The following is a 15,369-nucleotide window of genomic DNA, read 5'->3' as shown; positions in this document are numbered from 1 at the left end:
TGCATTTAAAGTTTATAGGTAGAGAAAGATAAAATAAGATTGTTAAAATGGTGATTATTAAAGTTGAGTAACAGGTAGAAGTTGTTTTTACTAATACTATTCTCTGTACTCTTGTGATGTCTTTAAAATTATATAATAATAAGTTTATTTAAGATAGAGTATATTTACCTAGCTGGTATGGGCCCTGATATTGTTAGTTCTCGCTACATAATTTTTAGGCATGATTTTAAAATCTATGATTATACTGTTTTCAAGTCATATTACATGTGTGACACACATAAATTTTCACTGGTTGCTACAAACCACAAGCAGATGTTACATAGAAAAGAAATGAAATGGTATATTGGACAGAAGAGTAGTGAAAGCTGAAAAGAAAATTTGTGAACTATAAAAAAGATCTGTAGAAATTATCCAGAAAGAAGCATAAGCAAACAAAACAATAGTAAAAATAAAGACAGAGACATTTGGGGTGTAACAAGAACATGTAATGTAGATTGGACTGGAGTCCCAGAAGGATAAGACAAGGGGAATTAAGCAGAGACAGTTTCTGAAGACATAATGGCTAAGGATTTTTCAGAACTGAAAAAATGTTCCAACCCACAGATTCAAGCCCAATTAATCCTAAAGAGTATAATTAAAAAGAAATCCATACTTATGCTATTGTAAAACTAAAAACAGAAAGAAAACACAACATACAAACAAAACCAAAACCAAAATAAATAAATGACCTTAAGAGGAGACAGTACCAAAGGCACGCTCTTCAGGTGAGCAACAGTCTGAAAGCACCTTTCTCAGCAAGGAAAGCTGGAAGAGAGTGTGATTATATCTCCAATATGCTGAGAGAATCTGGAATTCTATGCCTATTGGAAATGTGCTTCAGAAATGAAGATTAAATTAAAACATCTTCATATGCACAAAATCTGATCTAGTGTGTTATCAGAAAACTCTCTAATGGCAATTCTAAAGGATGTTCTTTAGCCATCAAGAAAATATTCTCCAATCAAACATTAAAGACGCAAGAAGAAAAGAAGAGCCTGAAAAGTGGTAAATATGTTAGTGAATCAAAATAAGTATTGGCTGTATTAAACAATAAATAGTGTCAGGCTAATCTCATTTGGGAACACAGCATAAATCCTACACAAAATTTCCTAAAACCAAAACAGCAATGCTCCAAAACAATAGAACATAATGACCAAATTAGACTTATTTCAGAAATGCAAGGTTGGTTTAATATTTGAAAATTAAAACTTGAAAATTTGGAAATTAATGCACACATTGACAGATTAAAGGAGAAAAACTGATCATCCAAATAGAAGCCAGAGTGTTTGCTAAAATTTAATACTCATTTTATGATCTGAATTCTAAAAGATATCAAAATTTCTTATGCCAATTAGCAATAGGAGGTAACTTCCTTAACCCAATAAAAGGCATCTATAAAAACTTACAGTAAATATTATAGTTAATGTTAGTCATGATAAGAATGCTCTCTTGAAGACCAGGAAAAAGATTAAAATGCCTGCTATCAACCCTTTTATTCAAACTTGTTCTGTAGATTCTAGCAATCACAATGATTAAAAAAATGATTAAAATTATCACTGTTTGCAATGATATGTATGATTAGGAAAACAGGAGACCCCCAAAATATACAGGTTAATTATTAGAATTAATAAAAGAGTTTGGCAAGTTTGCCAAATAAAAACCAATACAGAAAAATCAACTACATTTCTATGTACCAGCAACAAATAGTTGAGGCCAAAAAACACCGAATGGCACTGAAAATAAACAAACAACAACTATACAGATCAGCGTGAATGAAGCTCACAAACATGAATATAAGAAGCAAGCTACAGAAGAATGCATACTGTATTGTTCCATTTATATAAAGTTCAAAAGCAAGCACAGTTAAAGAGTTTATGTTTGAGGAATGCATACATAGGTGGTAAGGCAAGAAAGAAAAACAGGGGAATGATTATCTTGTAAGTGAGGATTAGTTGCCTCTTGGAGAAGGCAGATAGTGCACAATAAGGGCTTTTACAGTCCTTGTAATGTTTTGTTTTAAGTTGGTTAAGCTTATTTTCTTGTCTAAATTATTAATAATGTACATATGTTTTTATATTCTTCTGACATATTTAACAATTTTTTTAAAGTCAAAGAGTAAATGGCATAAGGACAAAATTTGCTAAATATTAAATGCCTGGATAAGGAAATGTTGGCTATATCATCTAAGATTTTTGTTTTCTTTTCCTCAATACATTTCTGTGTCTTTCAACATCTAATAATGAAAACAAATCTTTCTCTCTGGCATGAGGTTAAGTAACACTTTCAGGGATAACTCACTCTTATTTAGAAGCTCATCCATTCTCAGAGTTTCAACAATTACCCTTATGCTCATGACTTTCAAAACTCTATTTTTATTGCTTTCCATCACTCAGCTGAAGTCTTAATTTTTTTCTAGCCATTACCTTCTAGATAGGGCCACTTGAAACTCTGTGTCTGGTTTGATGATCTATGTTGAACTTATGAATACTCTTCTGAAATCTACACTCTTTCCCTAGGTGTGGTCTTTCATTGCCATGGTTGCAGCTTCCAAACCTCCTATTCCAACCCTAAGCCTCTCTTGTGAGTTCCAGGTTCATGGATCCAACAGCATATTTCATATCTCAATTTGGATCTTTCATTGGCTTCTCAAACTGACACATCAAATTTTGCATGGTTAGGGCCATGAAAATCATAAATATGCTTAGAAAATGACAAATAATTTTGCTTGGCTGGTCTTAATATGAGGGACTGAACATACTAAGAAATGTTACCAGAAAAATAGTTTGGGCACATACACCAAAGAGCCTTTGATGTTTTGTTTAACAATTTGGACTTTGTGGACAGTGGACAGTGGACAGTAACAGAGGAATTTAATTTTCTGTTCTTTTTTCATACAGTAAACATTAATTGAAGACCTTCCACATGTTAGGTAGATAGTATGCTCAGCAGTGAGAATACATCTGCATCTGTAAGTCAGTTTCTGCCTTTAAGGACATCACAGTCTATTGTGAGATTTATGCCACTAGATTTGCATTTTAGAATCATAACTTTGTACATGTGAAAAAGTAAAGGGTGAAACCACAGGCAAAAGTAGGAAGGCAAGAATGCTGAGTGCTTGGACTAAAATAATTGGGAAGTAAAGATGAAGACGTATTAAGAGGAGGACATAATGCAACTGGGGCCAGGTTAGAATAAATGGAATGGAGGAGTGTGGCTTGGAAAGGGACTGAGGATGGCGTCAAAGTTTTCATCTGGTTCATGAAGCTTGGGGAATGGCAGTGCCTTTACCTGAGATAGATGATGTGGAAGGAGAAGAAGGGCAGATGGGTGGGAGACACCTGACCAGTTTGGACAGTGAACCTGAGATGCCTATGAAACAGTTAGGAAGGAGGCTGAGTAGCTCATTACAAATATTGCATCATGTTTTAGGAGAAAAACTTCAGGTGAAGGCATTGGTTTAGGAGCCCACCTATAGGAAGTAATAGCTGAGCATGGGGGATGGAGGCAGGCAGCATGAAGACTGCCAAGGAGGAGAGCTGAGGTGATCATCCAAATTACATACAAGAAGAAAAATTTGACACTGCCCAACTGATTAGCCTTAGCACTGCCGTAGCAAGCTGTGAACCTTGACCTCCCTTTCCCAAAGTTCTGTGAGTCTGCCTCCCACTGTCCTGCATTCTGGAAAGGACAGGGACAACACCACATATAGGCAGAAGAGTCATGGGATGGGAGGATTTAAAGATCTGTGAAAGGTTTGGCTGCCATCACACCTGGGATTGGCCATGTCACAAGTGTGTCCCTGGGTCAAAGCATTGTGTATAATAGCCTTCCGCAGACTGCAAACACTAGACCTGATAGAAGAAACATGTTCTAGTTATACACATTAGTAATACCATTGTTACTCATAAAAGCAGCAGCTAATGGTTTGTTATGGGCAAAGTTGTGTCCCCTCAAAAAGAGATGTTGGACTGGAACCCCCCAGATCCTCAGAACATGACCTTATTCAGAGATAGTGTCTTTACAAAGATAATCAAGTTTTATAGGACCAGTGTCCTAGCAAAAGGCAAAGTTTGAATGGAGACAGACACACACACACACAAAGATAAAGACAGAGATTAGAGTGGTAATAAGCCAGGGAACACTGAAGATGACCAGCAAACCCTCGGCTGGGGGAGAGGCCTGGGACAGATTCTCCCTTCCAGCCCTCAGAAGGAACCAGCCCCGCTGGCTCCTTGTAGCCCCTAGAACTGTGAGGTGATCCATCTCTGCTGCTTAAGCCACCCAGTGGTGGTGCTTTGTTATGGCAGCCCTAGCGGACGAATACATGGCCATGTTTTACTGGACATTTGATCAAATGCATTTTTTGCTCATGCTCATTTGATCCTCACAACGACCCCTTGTGGAAGACATTATTAGGTAACCTCTTCTACAAGGTAGGAAACTAAAACAATCAGAAATGCATGTTCCTATGTGATAAGACACAGGACACAGAAATTTTAATGGGGGGAACATCAGGAAATTTCACACGTGGGGCCCAGCACACTAACCAGCTAGGTAGGAGAGGGTGGCGGTTAAGTGAGGGGGACCCAGCGTCAGCCTCCTAGGCTCCAGTCCCAGCCCTGGCAGCTCCAGCTGTGTGGTCCTGAGCAAGCTCCTTCACCGGCTCTGCACCTTGGTATGATGAAGAAAATCATACCTGAGGTTCTCCTGAGGATGAAATGAGCTAATTCCTGTGAAGTGTTTAGCACAGTGCCTGCTGTATTACTATGTACTCAATGAATGGTAGCTATTTTAAAATAATCATTCATGGGAAATTACAAGGGACCAGAGAAGCCCTTCAGTAATTTTGAGGGTAATACAATCATAGTTGCCTCTCGTAAATGTACTGTACAAAGGGTCTGTAATAAATGCGTTGTATATATTTAATGGTCTCTGGGCGTCTAAGGGTGGGGATGGATAGTAACTACTGCTTATTCCACAAGCAGACATGGTCACTTGGTGATTCTCTTCCAGGGACCATTCACACATCACTGGGGAAGGCCCTCTCTTGAGGTCAGACTCATCTTGACACCCCAGGAAGCTGCTTGTCATAGTAATAAGGGTTGAAGCTGCCTTGTTAGATGCAGGTAGGAAAAAAAGAGAAAGAATTGTGGATTATATGCAACTGGGAATTAATCAGTTAAAAGGTCAGAATATGAAATATGGGTTTTGATATAGATGGATCCCACATGCTTTGAACTTTAAAAATCACCACATAAGTTTTCACTATAAGCATGTTCACCATAAAGGGACTTCACTACACAAATAACGAGAAAAGAAACGAAATCTCCATCCTGAATTTTAAAAATGCAATTAAAATCGGCACAGACCCACTGAGCCTTGCCAAATCCTGCTTTAAATAACAGTTTGGAGAATCACAAACTTCAATTACTTTTGGCAATGTCTTGGTTTTCCATGAGGCACTACAGGTTATTAAATGTCGTAGTTATTTAGCTTGCTAATGAATAGTTTATCTTACATTCAATTAGGCTGGTTTTCCCTGCTTTTCTTTTCTTTTCTTTTCTCTCTCTCCGTTTTTTTTTTGAACCCACTCAAAGAATTGATGATAATTAAGGGAAGGCTGTCAAGGGTCCAGGGTGTTTTTATCCAAGGTATCTTTATAGTTCTAGGGTTACCTAGGGTAAAACTCTGGCTTCATCTTGTAAATCTAATATCTATCTTCCACATCAGGAGTGGCTGGCATCATGATGATAACAGTAAGAAAAATTGCAGTTGTATGTTCTACACAACACCTTTCAAGCCATTCTAAATATTTCACATTTTTCTCTTAATACCTTTGTGTAGTAGAAAAGGAGCAGGTTTATTATTCTTTTTAAAGTCAATGAGGCAAAGGAGGATAAATGAATGTTCCCAGATTATAAACTTCATCATGAACAAAGCAGAAGGAAACATGAACAGCTAATGTGGTATTAATTCTGTGTCCATTTCACTGCATTATCCAGTTCCCTGGTTTCTCTCTCACTCTCAAGTGGCTGAGGCATTGTTATCAGGGGATGCAAATAATATTTTCATGTATTTTGAACCACCAGATTATCAAGGTGTGATCAGATGAACAGCAGACTCTTCCTGATCTGTGATGTGCTTGTTTATTTCACAGCCCCACTTCAATCAGGAAATATTGTGTCCTTAGTGATTTCTGACAATCACAGAGAAGGTCAAAATTGGACATAGACCCTGTGCAATGCAACAAGTATATTTGTGAAATGTATTTTAGAAGAGGCAAAATTAAAATCATCAATAACAAAACACCTAACCATAAGAAAAATAGACCAATTACAGAGCCCTTCAATGGGTATCAGCTCCTTCTGCAAGTCTAAAATGAGATCACACTTTAGGGATTCTGACTCACACCCAGGCCAATTCAGTATTTTAATCTAGTCAGCCTGTGCTCTGTCCTAGGTGCTAAGGTGAAGTGTGTGGGAAACAGAAAATGAGGAAGGCACAGCTAGCCCCTTGCAGAGCTCTGTGGCAGTGGACTGCCCCAGCCCTGCCCCCAGCTCACACCAGGTGCCTCATGCATGTGAGGGCTCAGCCATATTCAGAGCAAGCTCGTTGTCACCACTGTAAGAACAAATCCAGGCAAAAAGTAGGTCTGCTAGGTGTGCCAAGTGCCTGGATCGTTCTACACAAAAGGGCTTTGAGGAATGACTTCCAGCTCCCACGTGGCTCAGCCACCCCTTCTCCCTCTAATTCCCACCCCAAAGTTCTTCTCCTGCCCTGCCCACTTAGCTCCTGACTGAATTGACTAAGGTACTGGCTTATATAGGGCAGAAAGCGCAATATGTCAGCCCAAAACTGGGGCAAGCTGCTTCTGCCTTGGGGGCGTTTTCAATCCTTGCACCCTGATTTTGCCTCTCTGCTTGTTTTCCCCACGTGCCCCCGTCATGCCCCTATCTCTGGGAATGGAAACACCTGGCCAGACCCTGAGGCACTCTGGCCCCTCTGGTGTCCAAGTCACCCCTTGGCCCTGACCACTCCTCATAAACAGAGCCCAGTCCCTAAACCTCAGGCCACTCCTGGGACCTGGCATATACCAGCTCTCCTGGCACCTTCTCTTTCTGGCCTGAGGCTCAGAGAAACTCACTCCCACATCTGGGTTGGCCAAAATATAGCTAATATTTGTTAAGCACTTACTAAGTACCAGGCACTCTTTTAAGCACGTTGTATGTTTATTCAAGCCCCACAACAGCCCTAGAAAGTAGGTGTTATTATTACCTCCTTTTTATAAAGGAAATTTAAACACAGCAAGATTAAATCATTTGTCCAAGGCTATCAGCCCCAGAGCTTCAATTAGCCTGTTCCTCGTTGTGTCACCCAGGCTGGAGTGCAGTGGCGTGAGCTCTGCTCACTACAGCCTTGACCTACTGGGCTCAGGTAGATCACTTCAGCCTCCCAAGCAGCTGGGACTATAGGCCTGTGCTACTGTGCCGGGCTGTCTTTTTATTTTTTGTAGACAGGAGATTTTACTTTGTTGCCCAAGCTGTTCTCAAACTCCTGGCTTCAGATGATCCTTTTGCCTCAGCCTCGGCCTCCCAAAGTGCTGGGATTTTAGGCAGGAGCCACCACGTCCAGCCTAAAACTTCTTGAAGAAAAGTAGCTCCACAGTGATTGGTTAGAACCCTCTTGGCCATAAATCCAGAATGCTGACTGGGCCCCTTCCTGCCAACACTTTTCTTTCTGAAAACCTCAGAATCTTAATGTGATGGGAAGAGAAAATGTCATTGGGGGTGTTCCCGGGCTCTCCACTACTCAGCCGTCCCTCTCTCCACCCCATGTCCCTGCCTCGGTGTCCTGTTGCCACCCGTCTTCCTACACGAAGAGCCCTCATTCTCTGCCGCCCCAGGCCTTCAGCTGTTCTCCAGGCTCTTTGTTGTTACACATTATCATTAATGGATCAGTCCCCCTCACAAGGTTTCCAAATAGAGGCCTCGCCCGCCAGATCGTAAAGGTTAGGCCCGTGTATCCCAGGGGGCTGTGTCAGATGAGGAATTCTATTAGAAAGCTTTGCATCTGGAGTTTTCTAATGGTGCCTTCAGGCAAAAAAAATTAAAATTGAACCACCAACCAACAACCCTTCCCCGCCCCCACCACCCCTTCCCAGCTTTTCCCACAGCAAGCTTTCTGACTTGGTTAAATAGAATTCATTAATAAGCAAGGGGGAAAATCACTCCAGGCAGTTTACTCTCGAAAATGTAAACTGTTAAAACATTTTGTGGTTATAAGAATTCTGAAAATAATGTGTTGTTCTCTGGTGTTCAGTGCTCTCTCAGGATCGATTTTCTGACACACACAGGAAGCGTTGAGATGGTCGCTTCTAAGACCATTTAGTGCCCAGCATTTCTTTATGCTGGGGATGTATTTGGAAGCTTGAAATCTGGAGCTGTCATTTACTTGGGCTTCCTGTGTTTTCAGCTATCTTATATTTTTCCCTGAAAATATGATTGATTTCCATGAATGTGTGTAGCGTATGAGCAATCCTTGGTACTCTTACACGCACGAGATTTGTCCAGCCTTTCTCTCCTTCCCTCCCTGCTTCTCAGTTCCCCCCATATACTCCCCACCAATCTCTCTCGCTCTGTCTCACACACACTCACACAGACACACACACACACACAGACACACACATACACACACTGCGATGGGGGTAGTGTTCTAGAAAGTACCCAAGAAACAAGAGACAGGACTCTGGGAGGAGGGAACCGTGGAGCCTTCATTGCAGGGGGGTTCCCAACCTGTCTTTGTCTGAAAACTGGGCACTGGGCCAGCCTCAGCCCCACGGATTGCCACTCTTGGCCTCCAGCCCAGTGATGGATCTGACTGTCATTTCCCTACCCCCAGCGAGGCAGGAGGCACACTGAGAAGAGGACCAAGCAGGAGAACACAGAGCTTTGCCTGGGAAAAGGGGTAGGAGTGGCAACGCTGGAGATGGGACTCAGCTGGGGAGGTGGGGGACCCCTCCGGTCCCGGCCCGCCTGTCAGCTCCCGGCTCCTCTGTAAGAATCCATTATAACCAGCCAGGGAGAGGAACGACTCCGTCAGAAGATGGCACCAGGAGGCCAGAGGAGAGGCAGGAAAGCCGGGCTTTCTCACGTGGAACAATGAGCCCCTGGTAAACATCCATCTTATTTTTAAAACTCTGAAAGGGGGAGTCGACAATCTTCTTTGGGAATGAATTCCATAGTTGAATGCCCAGCACAAGCACAAACTTCTTGCTTACACCCAACTTAAATCACTTATGTAACAGATCGATCCCTATTTCTTTAAAATGTGTTGCCATAGGCAGGGAAATAAGGCTGACAACATTTGGAAGCTGACAAAGGGACAGCTTCTGTGAACTTAAGAAAACACATAAAAGATAATCAAAATGGCTGTAGGATTCTCCTGCTTTGAATAGGTGTTCTCTCCTCCACACTTTTTACATTTGGCCATTGTTTGTAAATGTATTTCCCTATATTAAATGTACGGCATGTCAGAGGTGTAACGAATCTGAAAGCTCATGTAGCCGAATTTCCTTCACCTTTCTGATGAGGAAATAGAGACTCAGGGAGGCCAAGAGCCCAGTCCAAGGTCACACAGGGAGAAGGGCTGGAGAAAGGACTGGAACCCAGACAAAGCAGGCCACTTTCTCCTCTGTCTCTTTCTCTCTCCTCCCTCTCTTTCATAACACCTTCCCTGCTTTTCTCAACTTCAACCTAATTTGAAAACTTTAAGGAAATATGTATTTCCGTCCGGGCTGCCCACTCATATGTTCTCTCTATTCATCTGTGTGTCAGTCACTAGACTATAAATTGTGTGAAATCACGATCCATTTGTTTTCTTCTCCATTGAATCCTTAAGATTCAGAAACAATAACTGAACCATAGTAGATCTCAACAAGTCTTTGTGAGTCGTGAATAAATTAGGGGAGAGTGATAATAATGTCACTATTGACATAGCACAATCAGAGAAAAAGAACAATCAGGAGGTAGGTTGCAAAGATGGTGCAAATGCCATCAGAAACCAGGTTTCGGTTTCATGGATTTTTCCCTTTGTAGTGAGTTGCAGGTATTGGTGCTTGTGGAAGAAATCTGAATGCATATCCCAAGAAGACAGGGAGTGGACAGGAGAAATTTGGTAACTGTTCAAAAGCCCATTTCACTCTAACGGGCAAGAACCTTTCAGTCTATCCACACAGTGACTAACATCAAGTAAAGGAGAAGCCTGTACAGATGCCAAATGAAAGCCTCGCCTGGTGAACACTTCTGCGTGTCAGGGTTTTGCTGCCTGGTCCTGAGTATCTTGAGGCTCACAGCCTTGTAGACTTCTCCACGCTGAGATTCACCACTTGCGGCATGGCTGGAAGTCCTGAGTGGTGTTCACCTAAGATTTCCAGCTCTCTGCTTTCCTGGCATGTGGCAGGGGTGCCCTGCCTGGTGCTTTTACAGCAGGCTGAGGCCGTGGAAGCAGATCGAGCCAGTGAGTTGTAAAACAAGCTTTTCGTTGCTGGTTCCGGAATTTGCAGAGATCTCTTTCCATTTGCCAAAGCAATGAGCCGTGTTCATGACAGTGGTTGTTACTTAGCCTGGTTTCCTGAGTGAAGAGACAGAGGGCAGGGCCATGCAATCAATGTGGATCAGCGCAAGGGAGGGAAAGGCTTCCTTATTGCAAGCCACATAGCATGACCGAGGCCGACAGATCCAACTTGTGAAGTAATTTAAGGAGGTTAATGAATGTGGCATTTAATAGTATTAAATTCTGTAAGAGAAAGTTATTCCTTCTTCAAATCTTTTGTGGTCATTCAGAAGAGTCCAGAAGAAGCCTAGTTCTGAGGCCGACGAGGCCTTAACAGATTTCCTGCCCACCTTCCTTTTAAACACAGAGCAGAACTTGAGCTTGGAGCTCAGAGTGCTAGGATTTCATTCAGTTGGTTTGTTTACACATTTTGTTTCAGAGTGACCTCTATTTATGGAATGTGATACTATGTTTTTGTTTTTGTTTTTGTTTTTGAGATGGAGTTTCGCTCTTGTTACCCAGGCTGGAGTGCGATGGCGCGATCTCGGCTCACCGCAACCTCCACGTACTGGGTCCAGGCAATTCTCCTTCCTCAGCCTCCCGAGTAGCTGGGACTACAGGCACGCGCCACCACGCCCAGCTAATTTTTGTATTTTTAGTAGAGACGGGGTTTCACCATGTTGACCAGGATGGTCTCTATCTCTTGACCTCATGATCCACCCGCCTCGGCCTCCCAAAGTGCTGGGATTACAGGTGTGAGCCACTGCGCCCGGCCCGATACTATGTTTTTTAAATGTATGGAATGTTATAAACTTTCCTTTGAAAATATATATGTTTAAATTAACTAACATTTCTACTGTGCTTACTACGTGACAGACCTATTTTAGGTTGTTGACATGTACTTATCTGTTTAACCCTCATAACAATCCTCCAAAGTCGTTGCTACTTTTGTCTCCACTAAATAGATGAGAAAACCAAGGCACAGAGGTTAATAAGCAGCCCAAGTTCCTCCAGTTAGTAAGTGATAGAGCCAGAATTCAAATCCAGATAGCCTGATTCCAAAATTGTATGCTGTGAGTTGATCTTTTAAAAATATTATTTCTCCTGTGGTTCAGTTGTTACCTACCCATAGCAAAAATTATGAAGATGGTACACTAATGACTGGACATTGGGAAACAATTATGTCCTCTTTTGTTGATCAGGAGATTTGGTTTACCCCCTGGTCCCAGGGTGACCTTTCACCAGACTCACCCACGTGTATTTCTGTTCAGGCCAGAGAGTGGCTTGCCTGCTTCCTGCACAGAGCATGCAGCACTCAGGAGCAGGAACGCCAAGCAAGAGTCTTCTATGTGGCCATAGAGGGCAGATGTATTTGTGAGAGATTGAAGAGAAGGGGCTATAGATGATCATATGGAAGTGAGTGAGTGAAATGTGTGTCTGAAATGTTTATCTTCAGAGATGTCCTCCTCCTAGAAGCTTTGGAGCTGTGGGCACCTGATCAATACCTGCGTGAGGCTCTTGCTGCCCACATACAGTGCCAGCTAGCTCCAGCTGTTCCCAGGCCTTCTCTGTTGAGAGAAATTAAAGGGGGCACCCTGATAGCAATCCACTGATTACAAATAGATATTTCTGTGCATTTTGTTTTAAGACTTTCAGCCCTTGGAATATCTTCTGTAGACTACAACTACTTCCATTTTTACAACAAAGAAATCGAAAATAAATTTTCTCTTGAAACTTAACTAGCATAGAAGACTCCAGTTTCTTTGTTAGGTTGCTAATGTTATTGGGAAGCTTTTCTTGATGAGATTATTGCAGCTTTAAGGCCGATATTCTGGCAGGGAGAAAAATCACTTCAAAGATCAATGGGTTTGAAAGGGAGCCTTACCTCAGTCAGGATGTACTGACTTTAACAGGAAAAGCAAGTCCTTCTGAGTCTCTGCAGTCCTCAGGGCATTTTGTTCTTGCTGTATCTTTTATGGTTGTGCTGCCTAAGCAAATGGGAGTAAGACTAGTGGTGTAAAAAATGCACAGAAGAGGCTCAGACTCATGTTATGCGATGCAACATTATTGGTGGTGGTGGTTGGGGGTGCGAAATCTGTATTCATTATTGATTAAACATAGGAACCATTAGTCAACAGACTGGTATCTCTTAGTCTTGTTAACTTTATCACCATTTCCTGGACAGTGAACCCAGTGAATCCTCTCCTATTACAATTTTCCCAATCAGCCAAGAAGATGATGTTAGTTTTATGTTCAAGGAGTTTGTTATTGTTCCTCTAAATAATTAGAAATTATGGGAACACATCTTCTCTTTCCCAATATTAAGAAAGTGTACGTATTTAGGCTATAGATGGCAGTGTTTCCACAAATTTTAATATGGCAATAGCTCTTAGAGAAAGCTTAGCATTCAGTTCTTCTGTAGCTTGCCGTGATCGTATAGTGGTTAGTACTCTGCGTTGTGGCCGCAGCAACCTCGGTTCGAATCCGAGTCACGGCAGGAGGGGAGAAGGTTTTTGGAAGAGGAAGAGACTGATCCCAAGCTGTACTGCGTCTAAACAACATTTGCAACCAGACATGCAATCATGAAAATCAATAAAACAGAAACCGCTACGAGTATTTTCAACTTTAGGGAGATGACATATGCAGAGTGACTTTATTAATGCACTAATCCTGTTGCAAGAGTGTTGTGTGTGGGGTTTTTTATTTGCATTGACGGGTAATATGATAAAACTGGAGTGTAGTGGGCATGTAATTATTATTAATTACAACTACTTAAGCTCTGCTTTGAGCAGACTCGTCAAGTCTGCTTGCTTTTGAGCCTTGCCAGGGCTATACAGTAATAACAACCCTGAATTATTTGGAAAGATGTCAGCAGTAGATGTGGAAATCCTGTTTAACCAGGCATGAATTGTTGTTAGGAGGGTTTTTTTCAGGATGACAGAGAGAAAATGAACTGTCCCTTATCAGTAATTGCAGGAAACATTTTGTTTCTATGATATGAACTGGCTGTAATTTAACTTTCCTGCATCATTGGATAATGTACGAAGCCAGTTGTTGCTCAAAACGAAAATCTCTGAAGTGGGCATTTGGGTCTGATAAAGGGCATATTATAAGTAGACAATGGAGCTCAAACAATAAATAATGTCCATATATGGCAAAAAAAATTTAATGACATTTTCCAAAAGACTGGGGTTTGTATTATAAGTGGTTAAATGTTGAATTAATGTGAGAAACACAGCTTTAATGGGCCTTTCTCCAGGACTTAAAAACATGAACAATACAGCCTGCAAATGTCAACTGTAAGTATGTTATAATGAGGTTTTACTGCTCTGAAATTATAGCCCACTATGTTTTAAATAAGGGGTCACTAGAAGGTGCTTTTTAATGCCCCTAACCCCCATCTCACAGGCAGCCTAGCAAAAATTCATATTTGTTATTTATGTAATACTAAAAATATTTTTAAATAAAGATATGTGCAGAGAGTAGAAACAGAATCTATCAGGTTCCTTGAGAGCCAGCAAATTCTTAGAAGTAATATTCTAGAAAAACTGCAATAAATATCTCTTTTCCCTTTCCAAAAAAAGATCAGTCTCTGATTACGGACCCAAAAATATTGGCCTCAGAGTATTATGAAGTAAGTGAAATGTGCTTATTTCCTCTTTCAGTACTCACTTTCAAGATCATGTTCTACTCTGAGGTCTCCTCTTCGTAAATATGGCGAATTCCCCAATCCTCACTCTTTGCCCCATGTCTCTCACAAATTCTGCTTCTCCTTCTCCAAAGAGTTTAACCTAGGTTTTGCCTCAAGTCTGCAAGTCGTTCTCAACTGCCTGGTACTAATACTGCTTCAAGAAGACAGATGAATTGCAATTGTTCTTATGTTAAAACAGAATAAGTCCACCCATGGTTATTTGTATTTTATTAAGAGGCTGAAAGTGCAATGAATTTCTCATTTGAAGATGGAGATTGTGTTGGTTACAAGCTAACAAAACAACATGTACTGATTTAGAGACAGTCATGTACCCAGGGAATGGGTGTAGCTGGGGCTCAAAAAACAAATGGAACTAGGGAATAAAAGATGGCCAGAACAGACTCTCTACATCTCACCCCATATTTCTTTCTGAATATTGCCTTTATTCTCTGAAACTGACTTCTACATGGCAAGAAACACAACAGCTGGCAGCAACTCCTGCCTTTTATATCTGAAGCACTGCCTCCAGCAGGAGATTGCCTTAGTTACTGGTCAAAAAATACTAGGGAAGGATCTGATTGGCTTAGCTTTGGTCAGGTGTCCATCACTGGACCAATCAGCTGTGTACGTGGGGATAGAGTTACGTAGCACAGAAGAGAGCCCTTCCCTTATCTTGAGGCCAGTCTCAGAGTGAGGGCGTGGGTAGTCCTGGAGACACCTCAGTTGTCTCCCTCAGAAGCTTTTCCCACTGCACTACTCAAGCACACCATTTGGTGGCTGTCTACTCCCACCAACTCATGAGTTTAGTTGCCAAACCACTAACATGTTTACTGCCTCGTGAAAAAGAATAGCAGTGGAGGAGGGGAGGTCCGAAAATGACAATTAGCCTGGACTCAACTTTGCGCATAGGGACACAGGGCAACTGCTTGGACCAGGGGAGCACTTCCTGTTTTCTCTCCTCTGTCTCACCAAGAGAGGCCTGTTTCCCCTGGATGACAGTGCTCCCAACTTAGCTAGGAAAGAGCACAAAATCTTCCTGACTCTGCCAAATGAATCAACTTGAATTTGGGCAAGTTGTCTAAGCTCTC

The 15,369-nt window shown here is 41.7% G+C and overlaps 1 protein-coding gene and 1 non-coding gene across 7 annotated transcripts in view; both read left to right on the top strand.

Annotated features, from left to right (window-relative positions):
- The window catches only part of NFIB (nuclear factor I B), a 441,470-nt gene that overhangs the window by 77,927 nt on the left and 348,174 nt on the right, over positions 1-15,369 (top strand). The window lies entirely within an intron of this gene.
- Positions 13,016-13,087, top strand: TRNAH-GUG. The gene has a single exon. It is a non-coding gene; the product is annotated as a tRNA-His (tRNA).

This window comes from Cebus imitator, unplaced genomic scaffold (genome assembly GCF_001604975.1).
Source record: "Cebus imitator isolate Cc_AM_T3 unplaced genomic scaffold, Cebus_imitator-1.0 Scaffold533, whole genome shotgun sequence".
NCBI classification, from domain to species: Eukaryota; Metazoa; Chordata; class Mammalia; order Primates; family Cebidae; genus Cebus; species Cebus imitator.
This window is presented reverse-complemented; position numbering and strand designations above follow the sequence as displayed.